General features: G+C 42.8%; 1 protein-coding gene across 2 annotated transcripts in view; it reads left to right on the forward strand.

The window, feature by feature from the left end:
• Positions 1-21,662, forward strand: part of LOC132901322 (histone-lysine N-methyltransferase PRDM9-like) — an 85,216-nt gene that overhangs the window by 34,876 nt on the left and 28,678 nt on the right. The window contains exons 2-3 of one of the 2 annotated variants that reach the window (XR_009656838.1): positions 4,700-4,780; positions 4,916-5,792. The exons of the other annotated variant lie outside the window; for it this stretch is intronic. The gene's annotated coding sequence lies outside the window, so the exon portion shown is untranslated. Of the gene's footprint in view, positions 1-4,699; positions 4,781-4,915; positions 5,793-21,662 lie in introns of those variants that run through there. 2 annotated transcript variants of the gene reach the window in all.

The following is a 21,662-nucleotide window of genomic DNA, read 5'->3' on the forward strand; positions in this document are numbered from 1 at the left end:
TACATTAACTTTTTTTTTTTTTGCTCACCGGCCACTGTGGCTAGTGGTTTTCCCGAGTCATTAGCCATTCATCCTTTTCACTAGCCACAATTTTGTTGCCAGGAAATCAGTTTTTTCTTCACCATGATATGTTAAAGTTCGGAAGATCTAGATTTAATTATGAATGGTAGCGTATAATGCAGACCCTCCAGGATTTCGCGATGTTGCAATTTGGAACATCAACGCAAATTCAACCAATTCCTGTGAATTCAGGGCGGTGTTGCAATTATATCCAATCACCGCAACTTTCCCGCAAATTTGACCAATCGTTGGTGTCGTCCTGAGGTGACAAACTACCTTCCGCCTTACTTCCGTGTATACGTTCAAGAGAAGCAGCATGTGCGAGTCAGTGTTTATATATGGCCCTTTTCCACTACCCTTTTTCAGCTCACTTCAGCTCGCTTCAGCTCACTTCAGCCCGACACGGCTCGCGTTTTGACTACCAAAAAACAGCACGACTCGGCTCGCTTCAGCCCTGCTTAGCCCCTAAAACTCGCACCGTTTTGTGCCGCTTTTCCACTACAAACGCGGCTGAGTCGGGCTGAGCCGTGCCGTGCTGAGTCGAGCTGAGTGAGGCTATTGGAGTTGCATTTCGACTACAACCGCGCTGAACCGTGCTGGCTGGAAGTGGGTGGACACATTGGATGGAGTTAGCGAAAGTGGGTGGACGTCACGTGATGTCGTTAAGCAGCGCAAACAGTGACATCAGTGAGCTTTTAAGCGGTAGTCTCACGACCCGAATAGTAAACAATAAACATGGACATGGCGTCGTTAGTGTTGCTGGTCTTGGTTCTGTGGCTTGTTGTCACCGACAACGCCAACAGATACTGGCAAGAGCGTATAGATGAGGCGAGGCGCATAAGGCTTCAGAAATTCTCGGAATTCTTCTTCTTCCGGGTTTATGGTGTTTACAGATCCCAGCGTGCTCGCGGGGCGTGTGTGGGCATGTGAGGACACTCCTCCTCACCAATCAGTGCACAGGGGAGTGTCTGCTCACGCCCCCAGCCTCACTCGGCTCGCTTTGGCTCGCTTCAGCCCCACTCCAAAACGGTGCGAGTTTTAGGGACTAAGCAGGGCTGAAGCGAGCTGAGTCGTGCTGTTTTTTGGTAGTCAAAACGCGAGCCGTGTCGGGCTGAAGTGAGCTGAAGCGAGCTGAAGTGAGCTGAAAAAGGGTAGTGGAAAAGGGCCTTTGGAGTGGGGCTGAAGCGAGCCAAAGCGAGCCGAGTGAGGCTGGGGGCGTGAGCAGACACTCCCCTGTGCACTGATTGGTGAGGAGGAGTGTCCTCACATGCCCACACACGCCCCGCGAGCACGCTGGGATCTGTAAACACCGCAAACCCGGAAGAAGAATAATTACGAATTACGAGAATTTCTGAAGCCTTATGCGCCTCGCCTCATCTATACGCTCTTGCCAGTATCTGTTGGCGTTGTCGGTGACAACAAGCCACAGAACCAAGACCAGCAACACTAACGACTCCATGTCCATGTTTATTGTTTACTATTCGGGTGGTGAGACTACCGCTTAAAAGCTCACTGATGTCACTGTTTGCGCTGCTTAACGACATCACGTGACGTCCACCCACTTTCGCTAACTCCACCCAATGTGTCCACCCACTTCCAGCCAGCACGGTTCAGCGCGGTTGTAGTCGAAATGCAACTCCAACAGCCCCGCTCAGCTCGACTCAGCACGGCACGGCTCAGCTGCGTTTGTAGTGGAAAAGCGGCATTAGGCTTAAATTCTGTTCCTGAAAGTGTTATGTTTACAGTGAAGGACTGTGTGCACATTATTTTTTACTTAATACAAGAAACTAATGGATGCCAACATTTTTGCCAAAATGGTATTTTATTTTCCATTGTTTAGGCAGCTTCAGCATCATACTGTGAGATTCTGTTCAAATTGTTTTTTTTTCTTCTATGAAGCCTGAGCCATTTATTTTATTAGATTCACTTTATTCATCCCACATCGGGGAAATTCACGTGTTACAGTAGCAAGAAAATGTCAAACAGACATTTAAATAAACTGAAATAAAAATTAGACAAACGAAGGATTAAATACAGAGGGCTATTTGCATTATCTACCGTGAAAAAGTATAGAAAAATTGCCTTATTGAGAGGCTCAGAAAAATTGCACATTACAGGTAGACAGGTAGACTCTGTGTTATATATGCATGCATGCATGCATGCATGCATGCATACATACATACATAAGCCTCGGTCACAACCGGACGTACGATTTTTTTGGCCGTGCGATTTTTGGCGTTTCCCAAATCGCTGCGTTTTTTTTTTTTTTTGTTCGTGGAGAACGTAATTGTGGTGACCATGAAGGAGTAAGATCACCGCGCACCCAACGTACAACTCAGAAGTCGAACGTGCGTACCACGCACGAAATCTGAGGATGCTCGGACGTACGGCTATCACTTCATTCGTACAGCCAACGCACCTTCAAACGTGCACTAATCGTACTGACCGTGCGTTCCATGCAGGCTTCGTATGATGAAGGTTACAAGAACTGCGCACGATCTGTACGTTGTGCATACCAACGGCGTTCGTTTGTCGCACTGCGGCGATTGGAGAGGGTTATGTATATTTCGGCATACTTTGGTTTCTCACTGTGAAAATGGCAATCCCTCCGCAAAGACTTCGTCTCAAACTCCTGGCCTGCTGGCCACTGTCATGGTCTTCATCCTCCTCCTCACTGCTCCTTGTCCTCTCTCTCTCCTCCCTCTCTGCCGCCGTCTCTCTCTCCTCCGTCTCCAACACCTTTTATGAAATTAAATCAAATTGGGTTTTCTCTCAATCAAAGCATACGTGTACAAATAGCCGTAGGCACCCCTGCAGCTTTATATGTCGGCCGTAAGGCACTTTTTAACCCTTTAATTAACAGCAAATGCCCAGGACACAGAAGGATCACAAAAACAGAAGCTTAAAAAAAATGCATGCTTTATTTAGTAAATAGATAACTAAATTATCCTTTAAAAATAGCACCAAGCTACAAAGAAAGAAAAAAAATAAAAGAAAAATAAAATTGTCCCGTCTCAGCAGTGCGCAGTCCGCGCAAAGAGGAATCCCAGTCCCAGAAGCGCTGAAATCGTGGGGAAGCCTAATGCGCGGGGAAGCACTGCGCGTGACGTCTCAGCTCCAGCATCCAGGTAGCAGCGGGGGATTCCCAAAAACGTCTATGGCTCGCCCGGAGTCAGCACACACTTCGGACAATAAAAGTATCAAACAATGCCGACGTACACAACAAGGCAAAAACAGCAGGGAAGGAGAAGTCTTACGTCCCTTTACCCTGTCGTTAGCGAGCGTTGAATTAAGTACAGTTGACTCCAGATTCCCGTTGGCTAGGTCTCGATTTCCTAAGTCCGCAGCCGACGCACCTCAAAAGAAGGCAGCAAATCAGGGAAACAGCACAGCGCAGGCAGAGAAAAAAAAACTGTTTGTTTGTTTGTTCATTCCTTCCTTCGTCCGTTCGTTCCTTCCTTCAATCTGCCCGCTGATCTTCCACTGGTAACTCTGCTGCAAGGCCGGATTAACTATATGGGCCTGCGGCACAGTGCCCAGGGGCACTAACCACTCACAGCCAGTGGGGGGGCACCACATGACAGAAACTTTAAAAATATTTTTCGTGAATGTTTGTACACTTAAAATGGTTATACACTTGACATTGTTAAATAGTCATATATAATTCATTATGAACACTAATTTCATAAGAACAACAACAATAATCATAATTCCGAGCAAGAGTGGCCTATGTGACCATTAACCCCCCTTTCCTCAACCTGTCAGTTGTGCCAGTCCACCTTGGTGAAATGCATCAATTTTTTAAAAACCGCGGTGGAAATGAAAAATGGACAGACATCAATTGAGTGGTTGTGCGAAGAGAAAATTAAAAAAAAGAGAGACTCCAGGCGTGTAGCTGCAATTAAAAATGTTCCAGTGTTGGATCGTTTTTTTTATAAAAACATCGACAACTGCTGTCACTACCAGCGCTGAAGCCGGGGAGGAGGATATGTGCGAAGCCACTTTAAGCCAGGTAGAGATCAGTTCACACCATGGTGACGAGAAGGAAGACGAGGGTGTTATGGATGTCAACCCAGCGCAGCCGACGCCAGTAGAACAGTTCTCTATTTCAACTGATCCTGCGCTATGGGGAGAACATGTCTAGGTTCATACAGAACAGATACTCTTTGAATTGATACATTGTACATGTACATTGTACATCTGAATATGCCATACTGGATGTTATTTGAATTTATATTTCGAATTGAGACATTTGAATATGTTGCCTAGATCGATGCTATTTTAATTGATACACATTTTGAATTGACACATTTGAATATGCTGTATTGTATATAGATGGATGCTGTTTAATAGATGCATAAATGGGGTACAAACGTACCCCAGTGGTAGTTTTGTTGCAAAATCTTTGTCATTTTACATTTATATTGTCTAACCTTCCATGTATTCCTCAAATAGGGTGTTTTTGATATGGTCTCATTTGGATTTGTATGTATAGTTTTTTTTCTTTTAAGTTATTTTATATTTTGTATCAATACCCAACTTTTCCATAAGTGGGGTCAAAACGTACCCCAAGCATTTTATATGGAGTTTCGGTTGATATCCCTAGGAACTTTTTATTTTTGTCACCTCTGGTTGTCAGGAATACATTTGTTGCCGATCAACACATCTACTGCTTACATTCTCACCACCCTGAAGAGCATTTTTACTCAGCAACACACATGTAAGTATTATCATCAGTTTTATTCGCCATACAATAGTCCTAAAATGTTAACTTATTTTCAACATCAATGAATCTTGTGTGATTGTGTTGTTACTGCATACTTATGTTGTTCTATACTTATTTTTATTACACTAGCTTACTGTGCTAACAGTAAAGTACGGCTTCCAAACTGCAACCTCAATGATGAGAAAACCTTGAAGAAATTGGGAAGAGGGACATTTGATGTCAGAGTGGAGGAGAACCACAACATTTGTGCTGTGACATGGTACGACACCCGTCAGGTGACACTTATGTCATCCTTTACTGGCCCAGAACCAGTGGAAAAGGTTAAACGTTGGGACAAAACTGCCAAAACATTTGTGGAAGTTCAGAGGCCTAACATCGTGGCGACCTACAACAAAAACATGGGGGGAGTGGATTTGCTGGACTCATTTGCGGCCAAGTACAAGTTTCCTCTCAAGTCCCATCATTGGTACATCTACATCTTCTGGCACACAATTATTCTAGCTGTGATCAACGCTTGGCTCCTGTACAAACGGGACTGCAAGGCCTGGGCTATTCCAAAGAAAGAGATCCTGATCAGGAGACGGTTTCAGGCCCAGTTGGCATCCTCCCTTATCCTGACTGGCACATCTGTCCCAGTGCCAAAGCGAGGGCGGCCATCCTCAAGCCCTATGAGTTCTCCAGCTGCTAGGCCCTCTAAGAGGAGAAATGCACACCCACCAAGTGATGTCTGCAAAGACATGACTGGGCATTTCCCCATCAAAGCTGACAGGGGAAGGTGCAGACAGTGTGCTTAAGGCTACACTAACACTGTTTGTATGAAGTGTGATGTCTGCCTTTGTTTTTCAGAACAAAGAAACTGCTTTTTGGACTACCATAGGTAAAGAAGGGAGATGTAAAAATGCATCTTAAGTTTGTTTTCAGATTTGTACATACAGCATTCATCCAGTGTTTTTAAAGAGTGGAAATTACTTTTTTTGAATAAATTACTTGTCATAAAACAATATAACATGTCTGACTATTATTGTTGTTGTTTGTTGTGAAGATACAATCACTTCTGTGACCCTTTATCAGCAGGAAAGTGAAGACAAACACACCCAGATCATTTACAGTGTGTGAATGATGCCAGTGAAATTCTGCTACCTACCCTTGAGAGCCAACGTTGTAATTTTACAACATTTCCCCCAAAAGATGCTAAAATGTCAAAATTAAAAAAGATACACAATTTTTGCATCAGAGCCTTCCTAGAACAACATATATTAGGTTGAAAAAAATTTTTTACACTTTTTTTCTATATTTGGGTGTTAAGGGGATAAGTAAACATGTAAATAAAGTGCATGAGAACATCATACTGTTGTCATTGTGCCATTACTGTTTCTCTCATCATTCTCTCCACTGGAGAATATGTTATCCTCTGAGATACCGCTATACGGATGAGCACACACACACACACACACACACACAAAAATTCAACTGTACATGTACAGACATACAAAAATAAACAACAAACAAATTCACACAAGACAAACACAAACAAACATACAAAGTGGTGAATGAACATGTCAAATATCAAAATATGGCATTAACAATCAACTCTGAACAACATAAAATCAGTTTCCACTCAAAAATGCCCTAATTCCAATTGGGGTCATTTTTGACCCCACTCATGGAAGAGTGTAGGTCTGGTCGTCCATGCATCTAAGGGTTAAATTGCTGATGCTGTTTGAATTGATACACATTTTGAATTGAGACACTAATATGGATAGAATAGAGTATGGATGCTTTGAAGGTTTTTATTGAGACATACAAATATATGCTGCTCATTTTTGAATAAGACACTTCAATATGCCTACATGCATATCGTTGGTTGTTTTCAGTGAATTTGATGGGCTGATGTAGCCTACTTAATAAATTTTCAATGAGGAAGAATGACCTTGTTTATGTGTACTATTGTTTATGTATATGCTACTATTTTTGACAGCAAAGGGCAAGGTTTGTGAGTGTGTGCAGGAGGTTACTGAACGCGTGCGCACAGGGTGGTGGTGGTGGTTGGGGGGGGGGCACTTGAGGTATAGTGCCCAGGGGCACCGCATTGGCTTAATACTGCACTGATCTGCTGCGGCGTCTGATCCCCTCTTTGGGCTGCATTCCCAAACAACCCAACTCCGAGAAATCCACGTCCCCTCTTTGGGCTGCATTCCCAAACAACCCGACTCCGAGAAGTCCGCGTCCCCGGCGGGGCGGGGGCCGTTACCGGCCTCACACCGTCCACGGGCACCTCTTAACGATTTCACGCCCTGTTGAACTCCTCCTTAATACTGAAAAGGTCCCCTTTTTATACCCCACCCCTTCGTCTTTCAAGTGCTTCAATAGGTCAGGTAATAATTGTCCAAACAGCTGATCCATCTAAGCAATTAGAGAGCTGCAAATACAAGATCAGTGTAGGTAGCAGTCAGTTAGCAGCACACAGTGAAATCACAGCAACCCAAATAAATCACAGCAAAAATAAGATCCCCACACAGCTAGAGGCTGACATATATACCCGAGTTTTCGTGCGATTGACGCCCTCTCGCCGTACGGCCAATGCACGGCCGACTTACTTGACACGCATGGATGACATACGAAATATCTGACCGTGCGTTGGCCGCACTAATTACGTATGTGGGGCGCACGACACACATACGGAGTCCGCAAGTGCGACGTACGAAAAAAAATAACATTTTGCCCAAACCTGACACCAGCAAATCGTATGAAAGACGCACGAGGCCGTAAGTTTGTCTTGCAACCTGAAAAAAACGTAAGCGCCTGTAGAGTTTGTTTGACATGACAAAGAACCTCTGCGGCCGGTCTGCAGCCAGTCTACGGCTCGAAAATCAGCACATCACACGCGCGCCCTCCGTGCGTTTCTTTGCGTTTTTTGCATGTAGACTGGCCGTAGGAGCACGTACGGCCGGTTGTGACCGAGGCTATACATACACACACACACAGTGGGGCAAAAAAGTATTTAGTCACCAATTGTGCAAGTTCTCCCACTTAAAAAGATGAGAGAGGCCTGTAATTTTCATCATAGGTATACCTCAACTATGAGAGACAAAATGAGGAAAAAAAAATCCAGAAAATCACTGTCTGATTTTTAAAGAATTTAATTGCAAATTATGGTGGAAAATAATTATTTGGTCAATAACAAAAGTTCATCTCAATACTTTGTTATATACCCTTTGTTGGCAATGACAGAGGTCAAACGTTTTCTGTAAGTCTTCACAAGGTTTTCACACACTTGCTGGTATTTTGGCCCATTTCTCCATGCAGATCTCCTCTAGAGTAGAGATGTTTTGGGGCGGTCACTGGGCAACACGGACTTTCAACTCCCTCCAAAGATTTTCTATGGAGTTGAGATCTGGAGACTAGCTAGGCCACTCCAGGACCTTGAAATGCTTCTTACGAAGCCACTCCTTCGTTGCCTGGGCGGTGTGTTTGGGATCATTGTCATGCTGAAAGACCCAGCCACGTTTCATCTTCAATGCCCTTGCTGATGGAAGGAGGTTTTCACTCAAAATCTCACGATGCATGGCCCCATTCATTCTTTCCTTTACACGGATCAGTCGTCCTGGTCCCTTTGCAGAAAAACAGCCCCAAAGCATGATGTTTCCACCCCCATGCTTCACAGTAGGTATGGTGTTCTTTGGATGCAACTCAGCATTCTTTCTCCTCCAAATATGACAAGTTGAGTTTTTACCAAAACGTTCCATTTTGGTTTCATCTGACCATATGACATTCTCCCAATCCTCTTCTGGATCATCCAAACGCTCTCTAGCAAACTTCAGATGGGCCTGGACATGTACTGGCTTAAGCAGGGGGACACGTCTGGCACTGCAGGATTTGAGTCCCTGGCAGCGTAGTGTGTTACTGATGGTAGCCTTTGTTACTTTGGTCCCAGCTCTCTGCAGGTCATTCACTAGGTCCCCCCGTGTGGTTCTGGGATTTTTGCTCACCGTTCTTGTGATCATTTTGACCCCACGGGGTGAGATCTTGCATGGAGCCCCAGATCGAGGGAGATTATCAGTGGTCTTGTATGTCTTCCATTTTCTAATAATTGCTCCCACAGTTGATTTCTTCACACCAAGCTGCTTACCTATTGCAGATTCAGTCTTCCCAGCCTGGTGCAGGTCTACAATTTTGTTTCTGGTGTCCTTTGACAGCTCTTTGGTCTTGGCCATAGTGGAGTTTGGAGTGTGACTGTTTGAGGTTGTGGACAGGTGTCTTTTATACTGATAACGAGTTCAAACAGGTGCCATTTAATACAGGTAACGAGTGGAGGACAGAGGAGCCTCTTAAAGAAGTTACAGGTCTGTGAGAGCTAGAAATCTTGCTTGTTTGTAGGTGACCAAATACTTATTTTACCGAGGAATTTACCAATTAATTCATTAAAAATCCTACAATGTGATTTCCTGGATTCTTTCCCCCCATTCTGTCTCTCATAGTTGAAGTGTATCTATGATGAAAATTACAGGCCTCTTTCATCTTTTTAAGTGGGAGAACTTGCACAATTGGTGGCTGACTAAATACTTTTTTGCCCCACTGTGTGTGTGTGTGTGTGTGTGTGTGTATATATATATATATATATAATATGCATAAAAATAGTTTAAGGCCTATATTATTGCACATAATAATTGCATCGATGAGAGATGGCAGAGGTAGTAGTAGTGAAGTAGTGCAAATATAACGACAAACAGGTTATTGGTGCCACATTACAAGTTGTGGGTGTTATACAGTCTGACAGCAGTAGGTATGAATGACCTGCGGTATCTCTTTCTTACACTGTGGGTGTAGCAGTCTACTACTAAAAGAGCTGCTTAAAGCCCCCACAGCCTCATGTAGGGGGTGAGAGGGGTTATCCATGATTTGAGGTCAGCTTGGCTAACATCCTCCTCTCACCCACCTCCTCAATGGAGTCCAGAGGACAGTCCAAGACTGAGCCAGCCCTTCTGACCAGTTTATTAAGTTTCTTCCTGTCCCTCTCTGAACTTCCACATCCCCAGCAGACCACGGCGTAGAAAATCACTGATGCTACCACAGAGTCATAAAAAGTCCTAAGCAGTGTCCTGCACACACCAAAAGACCTCAGTCTTCTCAAGAGGTGGAGACAACTTTGGCCCTTCTTGTACAGGACATCTGTGTTGTTAGTCCAGTCCAGTTTGTTGTTGAGGTGAACACCCAGGTATTTGTACTCCTCCACAATCTCAATGTCCAAACCCTGGATGTTCACTGGTGCAATTTGAGGAACCGTCCTTCTGCTTCCACCTAAGCAGTGATGGCTGGATTGTGTTGAAATCACTGGAGAAGTCAAAGAACATGATTCTCACAGTGCTCCCAGTTCCCTCCAGGTGCAAAAGTGACCGGTGTAGCAGGTAAATGACCGCGTCATCCACACCAATGCCCGGTCGATATGCGAACTGCAGGGGGTCCATCTCACTGTTCACCAGGTGTCGGAGGTGGGAGAGAACGATCCTCTCCATGATCTCAGGGTTAGATCTTAAGGTTTTTCTGCACTAGCCAGCCGGGCTAGTGGCTTGCAAATTGCACTAGCCCGCAGAGTGTTGCACTAGCCCGCTATTTTAAGCCCAATTCCTGTGACAATTGAAAGAATTTTAAATACTAAACAATGAACAAGTTGAAACAACAGAAGCTCCCAATTCAGTGTAACAAAACCAGTACTTTATTCAATCCATTATGGTTCTCATATGTGACTTTGTGTTTCAAACCATAATTGTCACTTTAAAGTATAAAAGAGGTAGTCATTGCTTACAGTTAAGTAGACTAGTACATGTAGTAATCTCGCAAAATGGACTAGAACTGAAATCATTCAGTTGCCTTAGACTGGAAAAAAAACATAGCAAATTCTTATAGAAATGGACTAGAACTGAAATCATAAACTTATCTTGGACTAGAAAAGAACATGACTAATTCTTGTACAAGTAAACATTCCATACAAAAATATTAATTAATTGTACACATAAATGTAGCAATACTGTCAGGGTAACAAACATAAATGAGATCTAATGGCAACATAGGAAGATACAAGTACATAATGGCAGTCAACTGAGAGTTACAAGTAAAATTAATTTCTGTTTGTTAAGTACAAACCACAACACTTGAAGAAATATCACAATTATTTTCCCTTTAAGGGTGGGATTATTCACTAAGTGAAAGTAAGTCACCAGTTCATTCCCTGGTTGTTTCAGTCACACTAACAGAGTCTATGTGAACAATGGTATCTGCAGACTCATAATCAAGCTGCAGAACACTTGATGGCTCATCCTCAGACTGGCTGGAGTCGGACTCACTGTCCTCGTAAGAATAAGATTCTTCATAGCAGTCTGGCCTAGTAAACACATACCCAGTGTTGGGTCTCCTTGATCTGGTGGAAGATCCCTTCAGCCAGAGATTAATGGCAGGGTTTGGGTCAAACTCTCTTACATCTGGTGTATGGAGCTGGATTGTTAGTAAATTAGTCAGGTGATCAGCTCTCAGCCTTGAACGCAGTTTGGTCTTCACTAGCTTCACCTGACTGAAACCACGTTCAGCATCAGCAGAACTTGCAGGCATACATAGAACCAAGTCTACCAAAGCCAAGATGTTATTGAACCTGCCAGATTCTTTGTATGCATCATTCACCTGTTGCCAGTTCAGGGTTTGCACTTTTTCTGGCCTGCCATATAGCTCTGACTTCAAAAAACTCCATTCAATTGGAATTGCATCTGTGTCTGCACCAGAATTTTGAAGAACAGTTTCATAATGTTTGGTCAGAATCTGTATGCTGTTTTCTCCAAAATCATCATCTTCATTTTTTGGCCATGTGGCAAAGGCCACAAATGAAGTTGCTAGCACAACTTGCTTTTCACAATCAATAAACCTGTTTGTGAGTGCCTGTTCAAGTTTCTCAATTGTTGCTTTCCTGGTGGAGGCTGCCATTGCAGTCCCCACTAGGGTCTGCCCACCAAAAGTACTTCCCTCATCTTCCACACTTGTGACAGCTTTCTCTTTAGGTGTTGGCCTGTCTTTGTACTTTTTAAGAGTAGCCATTGTGGTCTCCAAAACTTGAAACACATCCCCTATGGTTGTATCTTTACCTTGACAGGTTAAGGACAGATGTTTGAGGACAAGCACAATATCCCACATAAAATGTGCATAAGATATGATGTCCAGACGTTGGAGCTGCTTAAGCATGCCCTTGGCTTTGGCAATCTGTTCCTGCCTGCCTGTCTGCACTTGCATCTGGCCAAGATGGGTTGTAATCCCTTGGTAGCCAGTGAGAATGTTTTTCAAGGAACGCTCCAGATGTGGCAGCCACCTGGTACCTCCGACCCATGTTGGAATAATCTCTTTCTGGTCACTCATCATGGTACACAGTTACAACCTGTGTCAATGAACTATGACAGTAATGTTCAGCAACAATGCATTACACCATGTACAATAAATAGAATGAGCTAAAAGATTTTGTATCAGATTTTGCGTGATTCAAGATGGCCACACCCATGTCAAGTTATTGCACTAGCCAACACGGGCTAGTAGCAGAGATTTTGCACTAGCCCGTGGCTATCTGCACTAGCCACGGGCTAGCGGGCTAGTGTTAAGATCTAACCCTGGATCTTCATTAGGTGAGACGTTAAAGCTACTGGCCGAAAGTGGTTGAGCTCCCTGGGGTGCGCAGTCTTGGGAACTGGAACCACACATGATGTTTTCCACAGAAGTGGAACTTTCTCCACATTGAGGCTCAGGTTGAAAATGTACAGAAGAATCCCACAGAGCTGATCTGCACAATCCTTAAGCAGTCTGGAGTTGATGCCAGCAGCTTTCCTTGTCTTGATCCTCTTCAGCTCCTTCAACACCTGATCAGCTGTTATGGAGAGGCGAGGGGTGTAGCCGAGGTGTGAGTCCTGTCGAGTGAGGTCGGGGGTGGAGTGTGTGGATTGGTCTGGCAGGGATCGGAGGGGGGTGATGTGGTGTGAGGAGGGAGCTGTTGGTGTCAGAGGTATTATGGGGGGGGGGGGGGGGTGGAGTGATATCACAGACCGGTCAGGACTATGGTGAGTGGGGGAGGGTGGGGTGGCACAGTCAAATCTGTTGAAAAAGAGATTCAACTCATTTGCCCAGTCTTGGGCCCCCAGATACAGGGCCCCTCCCACTGTCCTTTTGTGTGGCTAGAGATGGTTTTCAGGCCTCTCCATACCTCTTCAGTGTTGCTCCCCTTGAGGTGCTCCTCCAGCTTCCTCCTGTAGCTGTCCTTGCCTCTCCTTATCCCCCTCTTCAGCTCCCTCTGCACTCTCCTCATCTCCTCCTTGTTGCCAGATTTAAAAACCCTCTTCTTCTCATTTAATAGGGCTTTTAGTTCAGAGATCACCCAGGGTTTATTGTTGGGAAAACACTGTACCTTCATGACTGGCACAGTGTTTTCAACACAGAAATTAATGTAATCCGTGATGCAGGTTGTCAGGCTGTTGTAGGTGCAATTGGTAATTGAGTGATCAATCTCATTAAATCTGAAGGTTCATAATTAAATTGAATCAGTCTCATTGAATCGTTTTCATTGAATCAGTCTCATATCATTAAATCATTCATGGAATCAGTCTCATGGGATCAGTCTCATTAATTAATTAATACCATTAATTTTAGTGCTTAATAATAAATTACCACACAGCTAAATTATGGTATATTCCAAATTATTATGATCACTTACCATATTACATAAATCATATGCACCTTGGAATTCTTTGAGATTGTGTGACTTCAAGGAATATGGAAGCAAATAAACACAGTTTCAATAATAATAATTGAATTTATTATAACAAAGATAAAATTGAATAATGTCAGTCAGGGCCGTAACCAGGATTTTTCAAATACCGAGGTCAAGCATGGCTGACAGCAAACCCCCCCGGCACAACTTAAATAAATAAATAAATAAATAAATAACAAACCAAGGATAGATTTGGTGGTGGACACATTTATTTTAACAATTCTACAACTGTGGCACCATAACTGTGGTGTTTTATCTGACATAAAAGTAGAAAGGTAGTGAACTCTTGAACTGAGTATACATACCTAAAGTACCAGTTACATAAAGTATTGGCATTATTTACATTGCAGCATACACATGACAGAAAGGGTGTGAACTGCTGAATTGTAAGCTTTAGTATTACACCTTATAATAATAGTGTGTGTGTGTGTGTGTGTGAGAGAGAGAGAGAGAGAGAGAGAGTGACTGAGAGTTTGTGTGTTATTTGTGGGTGTCTGTATGTGTAGAGACATTCTGAGCAGTAATGTAAAGGCATCAGTCTATCTGGCTGTCTTGAATTGAGATCCATTTGCATGCATTCTCTGAAACAGAGTGTTCTCACCATTGCCTGTAATGTAAGTTTGGCTCATAACACATTTACTTCAACAATTCTAAAACTGTGCCATCATAACTGTGGAGTTTTGTCTGACATAAAAGTCAAAACTGAACTGAACTGAGTGTATTGCTCAGGGTCCGTGTATCATCCGATCATTCAAGTATTCCATTCAATCTGGAAAACGAAAAAACAAAAAAAACACTCAATATTTCGTTTTCCTGTTTTTCTGTATGACCAAAAAATGAGGGATTGGTGTTTGTTTTCCCTTTTTCAACTCAAAACAGAACAAATAATAAACAGGGAAACCAAAACGAAATAATAACTCTAATTTACGATTATTGAGTTTCTCTATTCCCCACGCTACATTAGCCTTCCCATGATCCTCAGCGACAGTCCATCATCATCTCTGCGTCTATGAAACAGAAAAATTGCATGTGCATGTCAAGTAATTTATTCATACATCCTATTCATTTAATATATTAAGCTGTTAATGTTAAGCTGATGATCTCTTAATTATTATTATCTCAATATAATAGTAATAAAGAATGATAATAACAACATGGCATTCATTTTGTCGCTTTCAATATATTGTGTCAGACCAACTTTGCTTTTTATTAGAGGACATGCTTAGCATTTTACGATGACTCATGTCAGGAGGAAAATATGAGGAGGAGTAACAAGTCACTGGCACTCCAACTTACGAGATTCTCCGCTTCTTTTGCTGGACAGCTTGAAAGTCAGACTCGGGAACAGCCATGATCTTCCTAGAGTTTTGCTTCCAGTAAAAGGAGCCTGAATGAGCGCAAAAAATTATAATGTATGAATAAGAACTAATTCTTGAGACTGACTGACATGAATACAAATGAATTTAGTTTTATTTAAATTAGCTCATGTTTTAAGTCATTCAAATTCTGTAAAGCTGCTTTGCGACAATGTTTATTGTTAAAAGCGCTGTACAAATAAACTTGATTTTTTTTTTATCTAAAATGAAAGTTAAGTTGCTCGTATAATCGTAAATTAGAGTTATTATTTCGTTTTGGTTTCCCTGTTTATTATTTGTTCTGTTTTGAGTTGGAAAAAGGAAAACAAACACCAATCTCTCATTTTTTTGTCATACAGAAAAACAGGAAAACGAAATATTGAGTGGTTTTTTTTTTCCGTTTTCCAGATTGAATGGAATACTTGAATGATCGGATGATACACGGACCGCTCAGCTACCTGAAGTATTGGCATTATTTACATTTCATTATCTTAAATTACATTAGAATGTAGGGCTATTAGTTCTGTGTGAAGACTATGTATTAGAGTGTGTGAGAGTGTATTATTTGTGTGTGTGTGTGTCTGTGTGAGTGAGTGAGAGAGAAAGAGAGAGTTATGAGAGAAAGCGAGAGAGTTACTCGAACAAGCCCGTTTATTCAGCCCTGCACAGGGCTGCCTGTGACAACGTAGTTTTGAATGTTTCTCGAAATGCTAACTAAAATGTAATAGGCAATGACAATGAAACGTTTCCCCTTGGAAAGTTGGCATGACACCGCTGAACGGTCTGCCACTGCACTGACAATATTTTCTCACCTTCCCTCCTTCTCTTTCCCTGCTCTTCTGTTGGCTGTCCAAACCTTAATTTAGTTTGTTGCAATGTTTTCATTTTGCACTCGGGTAAAGCTCTATAATGCGATGTGACTATTAGCCTACGTTAGGTTAGGTAGGCATATGTGATAGAGCGTAGACTACACCCTGCCTGTTTTATCCAAAACCCAACTTCCCCGGCCGACACTAGTATAGGCTACGTCGCGTGACGCTGCGTTAGACACGGCAACGATAGAGATAGAGGCTGAGAGATTTCAGATGACATTAGACAAATGTGAATTTTATTGGGGGGAAATACAGATGACATGTGGATGTGGACGCTGCGTTTTACATTGATCATTGCTCGAATTCAGTGTAGACCAATTTTAAATTTCTGAAAAAAATACCGAGGACATGACCTCGGTGTCCTCAATGGTAGTTACGGCCATGATGTCAGTAGATATATACATATAAACAAGCATCAACGGTGTGTGTGTGTGTGTGTGTGTGTGTGTGTGTGAGAGAGAGAGAGTGATTGGAATCTTATCTGAGGGGTGTGTGTGTGTGTGTGTGTGTGGTCGTGACCACATGTTTCTAAGTACAGCAAGAGAGTTAGCTTTGGTTGCTAATTGAGATGTGTAGACACGGATTAGCCTTGTGTCGCTAGCTAAGACAAAGGAATGCTAGCTAAGGTGTGTTTGTGTGTGAGGCCTGGTGAGCTAGCTTTGGTTGCTAATTAGACAAATGAATTAGCCGTATGTGGCTAGCTAAGGCCCAAGGATCCTACCTCTTGGAGTTAAGACAAAAGGTGTGTATGTGAGTGTGGAGGAGGGCCGCCACGTGTTCCCTTGAGACAATATACTTAGCCCTGGATGCTAATGGGACAAAAGAATGCTAGCCGTAGGCTAATTTCACCAGCTTATAACGGTACTAAATCCACTGAAATCTTGATGTGGTTAAGATGCGTGTAATAATGAAATTAAAGTGTTAGCCAGGAATAGAGAGAGAGCATGCAAAGCCTATCTATTAAAACAAATAGAATAATCATCAATTCAACACACTGCGTGTTTACAGTGTACACGTTTAAACCGTTCCTGAGTTTAAATTCACACTTCTTCATAAAAGCAAATTCCTAAGACTAGGTTTTGCCCAAAATGACAAGCCTTACTTCAGTATCTTGCTTATAGCAAGATTATGGAGATATGTTCAGAGACTTTGGAGTTTCCGTTGTGAAGGCCTCCGTGAGGTGCAGAGAATTTCTTGGTCCAACGCTTGGTCGCTCGTGATGAAAAGAAAGTCTCTGATCAGAATAATGTGCACAGCGCTTTAATTAGAAGGATCCGGTTGCTTCTAATTTTAAATTAACTGCTTAGGCTGCAGTCGTACGTAACGTTACTGATAATAGACAAATAAAAACCTGTTGTAACTCATCTGAGTTAGATTGTGCGATTTTGGATTTTTACTGTGGCCAGGGGTAAACAAAGAAATCGCACTGAATTGTGGATCTTGCAAGAAAGACGTCTGTTCTTGGGTTTTCTGGTGGAGCAAATCTCTTTGTGTCCAGACGGCTTGACATCCAGACGAGAGAGAGAGAGACAGAAGCGTTGTTCTGTCTCTTATGCCTTCCTGGAGGATGTGACATAGGTGATCCCGCCCAGGCGTGACGTAGGTCAACGCAGAAGTTGGCTGATAGGAAATGTAGTTTCTTAAAGGGACTGTGCATTATACCTACACTATCAATGTCATCCCCGTGAGGTTCACACAACACATCCCAGTCCATGGTGTCAAAGCAGTCCCTCAGTGCCATACTGGTCTCCTCAGACCAGCTCCTTACATACCTCTTGGTGGGTGGTTGTTTATTCACCATAGGTATGTATGTAGGGGACAAGTGAACCAGATTGTGGTCAGAACGGCCCAGCGGGGGGAGGGGGGATGAACTATATGCATCCTTGGTCTTCACATACATTAAATCCAAAGTTCTCTTGTCTCTGGTGTGGCATTTCACATACTGAGTGAAGGTTGGGAGAGTGGAGGACAGGGATGCATGAAGTCAACAGAGATTAGTAGCAGGGACTGGGGGTGTGATGTCTGAAGCTTTGACACTGTAGTGTGTAAGAGCTCACAGACTGCAGCAGCATCGGCCGCTGGGGGGGATGTACACAGTTATCGCGATAACGTGCGAGAATTCCCTCGGGAGGTAATATGGCCGAATGCTAACCGCTAGCAGTTCAATGTTTTTACTGCAATACTGCTCCTTTACCCTGATGTGCCCTGGGTTACACCATCTGCCATTCACAAACATCGCTATACCCCCTCCTTTTCTCTTACCGCTCTCCTTGGCTTTCCTGTCCGCTCTCACAATTTGAAATCCATTGAAATATTAGTTTATAATTATTGCTTAATTTAGTCTTCAGGAGAGACCGCCTGCACACAGTACTAGTATTAAGTTGTTTTTTTTTCTTGCATGAAAGCTGAGGCATTTATGTTATATTTTAAGGTAACTTCATGTTGTGCTGTGAGGTTCTATGCACTTTAACTTTTGAACCAACGGGTGCATTTGGATAAGTAAAGCCTATTTTTCTGCATTTTTGTAGTCCTGGTAATCTTTTATATTGGTAAAGTTGTTTATAGGACCATTTCTCAGTGTCTTCTGGTTTTTTTTTTTATCAATAGTTTTTCAGTAATAACTTATCACTCAATTTTAATCACAAAAAGAGAAAATCACAACAATTTCTCGCAACTTTCACTTCCTCCTGCAATGTAATTGCAACAAAAACCTAAAAAACACCGCAACTTTCATCGCGATTTTTTGGAAAACCCCCGCAACATCAGACATTTTAGCCCGCAACAATCACAAAAAAGGCCCGTGAAATCTTGGGGGGACTGATTAATGTATCTTTACAGTAGCACTCAAGTATTCAGTGCTGTTAAGGTAGCTCCCTATATGAAAACATGCAACCAATTCAGACAAAAATATAAACAGAGTATTCTGTTTATTGAACTCAAATTCAAGCCCCTTACAATATGAAATATCGTATATGAAAAATAACATTCAGTACAACTGAACTGATTCGAATATTAAAAGTCCAATTCAAAACATTTATCACTGAAAAACATTTGATGTTTTGACATGCAAGTATTGTGTATTATCAAGCATTATGTATATTATGTATTATCTATTAATAGTGTGTGTGTGTGTGTGTGTGTGTGTGTGTGTGTGTGTGTGTGTGAGAACATGTGTAGAGAGAGACATTACATGTCCTCATTACATTCATCATCAGATGAGTCTGAATGGTCCATGAAAAATGGTCTTCGTGACCTGAGGCTTCCAGCAGGCCATAAGTTGATAGCTGGGGCGAGATTAGGGCTGCGCGGTATACATGGTATGATGGTAGAAACAATATAAATTTGGCCACGGTAGAGATTTGTGCTCTGCCGTCATACCGTTGATGACATCATCGCACCTGCCTCTGTATGAAAATGGCCGCAAGCACAGGAACAGCGGAGAAGGAGGAGCTAGTAAAAAAAAAACGGTGCTACATCCGTGATTTGGACGTGGTTCGGGTTTAAAAAGTCGGATGTTGAGCAGAAAAATGTCATCTGCAAAGTGTGTGGAGTAACTGTGACCGCCAACAAAGGTAACATGAGCAATTTATTTCACCATTTGAAATCAAAACATGTGCTCGAGTATGCAGAGAGCCAGAGGCTGCGCTCGGCTCAAACACCGGCTCAGTCTACGAACACGGGAGGAAAGAAAAAAGTTTCCCCCGCGACCCAACAACAGACCTCCATTGCGCAAGCCTTTTCCAAGAGTACTCCTTATGACAGAAAGAGCACGCGGTGGAATGACATAAGAGCCATCACAACACACTTGTGCAAAGACATGGTCCCTTTCCAAACGGTGGAGCGCAGCGGGTTTAAACACATGATTAAAACCCTTGATCCAAGATACGAGCCTCCAAGCCGCAAGTATTTTACTGCGACAGAAATGCCCAAACTGTATAGGCAGCTCCAAGAGAAAGTTGAGAAAGACCTCCGTGAATTAACATACTACGCGACTACTACGGACCTGTGGTCGAGTCGCACAATGGAGCCTTATAACAGCCTCACGATTCATTACATTACAGATGAGTGGAAACTGGCCAGCAGGTGCTTGCAGACTTCATATTTCCCTGATGACTATACGGGTGAGGCAATAGCAGAAGGATTAAAGGATGCGCTGGAGGAGTCATGGGGCCTCAGGGAAGAATCCCAAGTCTGTATTACCACCGACAACGGCGCAAATGTGGTGAAGGCAGTGACGCTAAATGACTGGAGAAGACTGCAATGCTTCGGCCACAGGCTGCATCTCGCCATTGGTAGGTTAAAGTGTAACATTATATACTATAATTTGCATTTCCAATTTTCAATTGTGTGTGTGTGTGTGTCTGTCAGCCTCCTAGGGTGATTCACAATGTGGACACTGATAAAGATAATTTTAAGTTTCACACCTCCATGGTGTAAAATTATTCAGATTCATTAATTTGATCTGTTTTTAGATAACTGTATAGTATTTTTATGTTTTGTTGAAGAGATGTCTGATGCTCTGTAGGTGAAACTAAATGAATAACCTTTATCTTTGTTAACAGAGAAGTGTGAAAGATCCTCGTGTGGAGCAAGCTGTTGGCGTGTGTAAAAAGGTTGTGAGTGTTTTTTTCATGTACATGGAAAAGGAAGAGAGAATTGGCTGCTGCCCAGGCTGCCTTACACCTGCCTCCTCACAGGCTCATCACCGAAACACCAACAAGGTGGGGGTCACGACAACAAATGATAGAGCGGGTTCTTGAACAGGAGAAGGCTATATCACAGGTCCTGAAAACAGATAAAAAGACCAGACATCTGGTACCTACTTGGCAGGACATTAATGTTTGGGAATCTGTGAACAAGACCCTCAGCCCTCTAATGGAGTTCACCGATGCACTGTCTGGGGAGGAGTACGTCAGTGTGTCATACCTCAAATCTGTGCTCCATCTACTGAACAATACAGTCTTCCTCAGTCTGATGATGACACAGACCTGACAAAACAAATGAAGACGGCCATCCTCCAGTATCTTAATGATAAATACTCTGACCCTGCTAGCAGTGACCTGCTGGACATGGTGTCCTTTGCTGATCCACACTTTAAAGACTCCTACATATCTGATGACAGAAAGGACTACATCAAGACCAGAGCAGCAGCGGAAATTCAAGCACTGCTTGAGAAGCAAGCTGAAGCTGTACCTGCCACAGAGTCACCCCCACAAACAAGCACTGCAGCTGCTGGTGGAGCTGTGGAGAGAGAGGCAAAGAAGGTGAAACGAAGTCTGGGCAGTTTTTTCAAAAAAGCATCCACTCAGCCTAGCCCAGCTGCTCTCTCTGATAGAGATGCCATTGAAGTGGAGATAAAAAGCTACCTGCAGTCAGTGGAAGTTGACGGAGAAGTTGACCCACTAGAGTGATGGAAGCTGCACCAGGCTAATTTCCCAAGGGTGACAAACCTTGCAAAGAAATATCTTTGCATTCCTGCCACCAGTGCCCCTTCAGAGAGGGCATTTAGTGCTGGTGGCAGCATTGTCACATGCCACCGGTCTGCATTAAAGCCAGAGACTGTGGATAAGCTTGTGTTTCTGGCTAACAACCTATAAAAGAAGATGGGAACTTGGGAAGCAAGTGAACTGGAGTAAACACTAAAGTTCAGTGTTGCAGCTTGTGATTTTAATTTGAAATATGCTGCTTTTTGTTATTGTTTTTTACTGAAAAGATGCTAAGGGTAAGTGTTTCTCTTAAAAATATATTGTTCAGTCAGTCAGTGACACTTTTGCACAACAAACAAAAAATAAAAGTCTGTTCTGTGTATTTGAAGTAGTGTTATTTAGAATTGTATTTTTGTGTTCTTTAAGATGTGG

The sequence above is a fragment of the Neoarius graeffei genome, chromosome 17 (assembly GCF_027579695.1).
Source record: "Neoarius graeffei isolate fNeoGra1 chromosome 17, fNeoGra1.pri, whole genome shotgun sequence".
Taxonomy (NCBI): domain Eukaryota; kingdom Metazoa; phylum Chordata; class Actinopteri; order Siluriformes; family Ariidae; genus Neoarius; species Neoarius graeffei.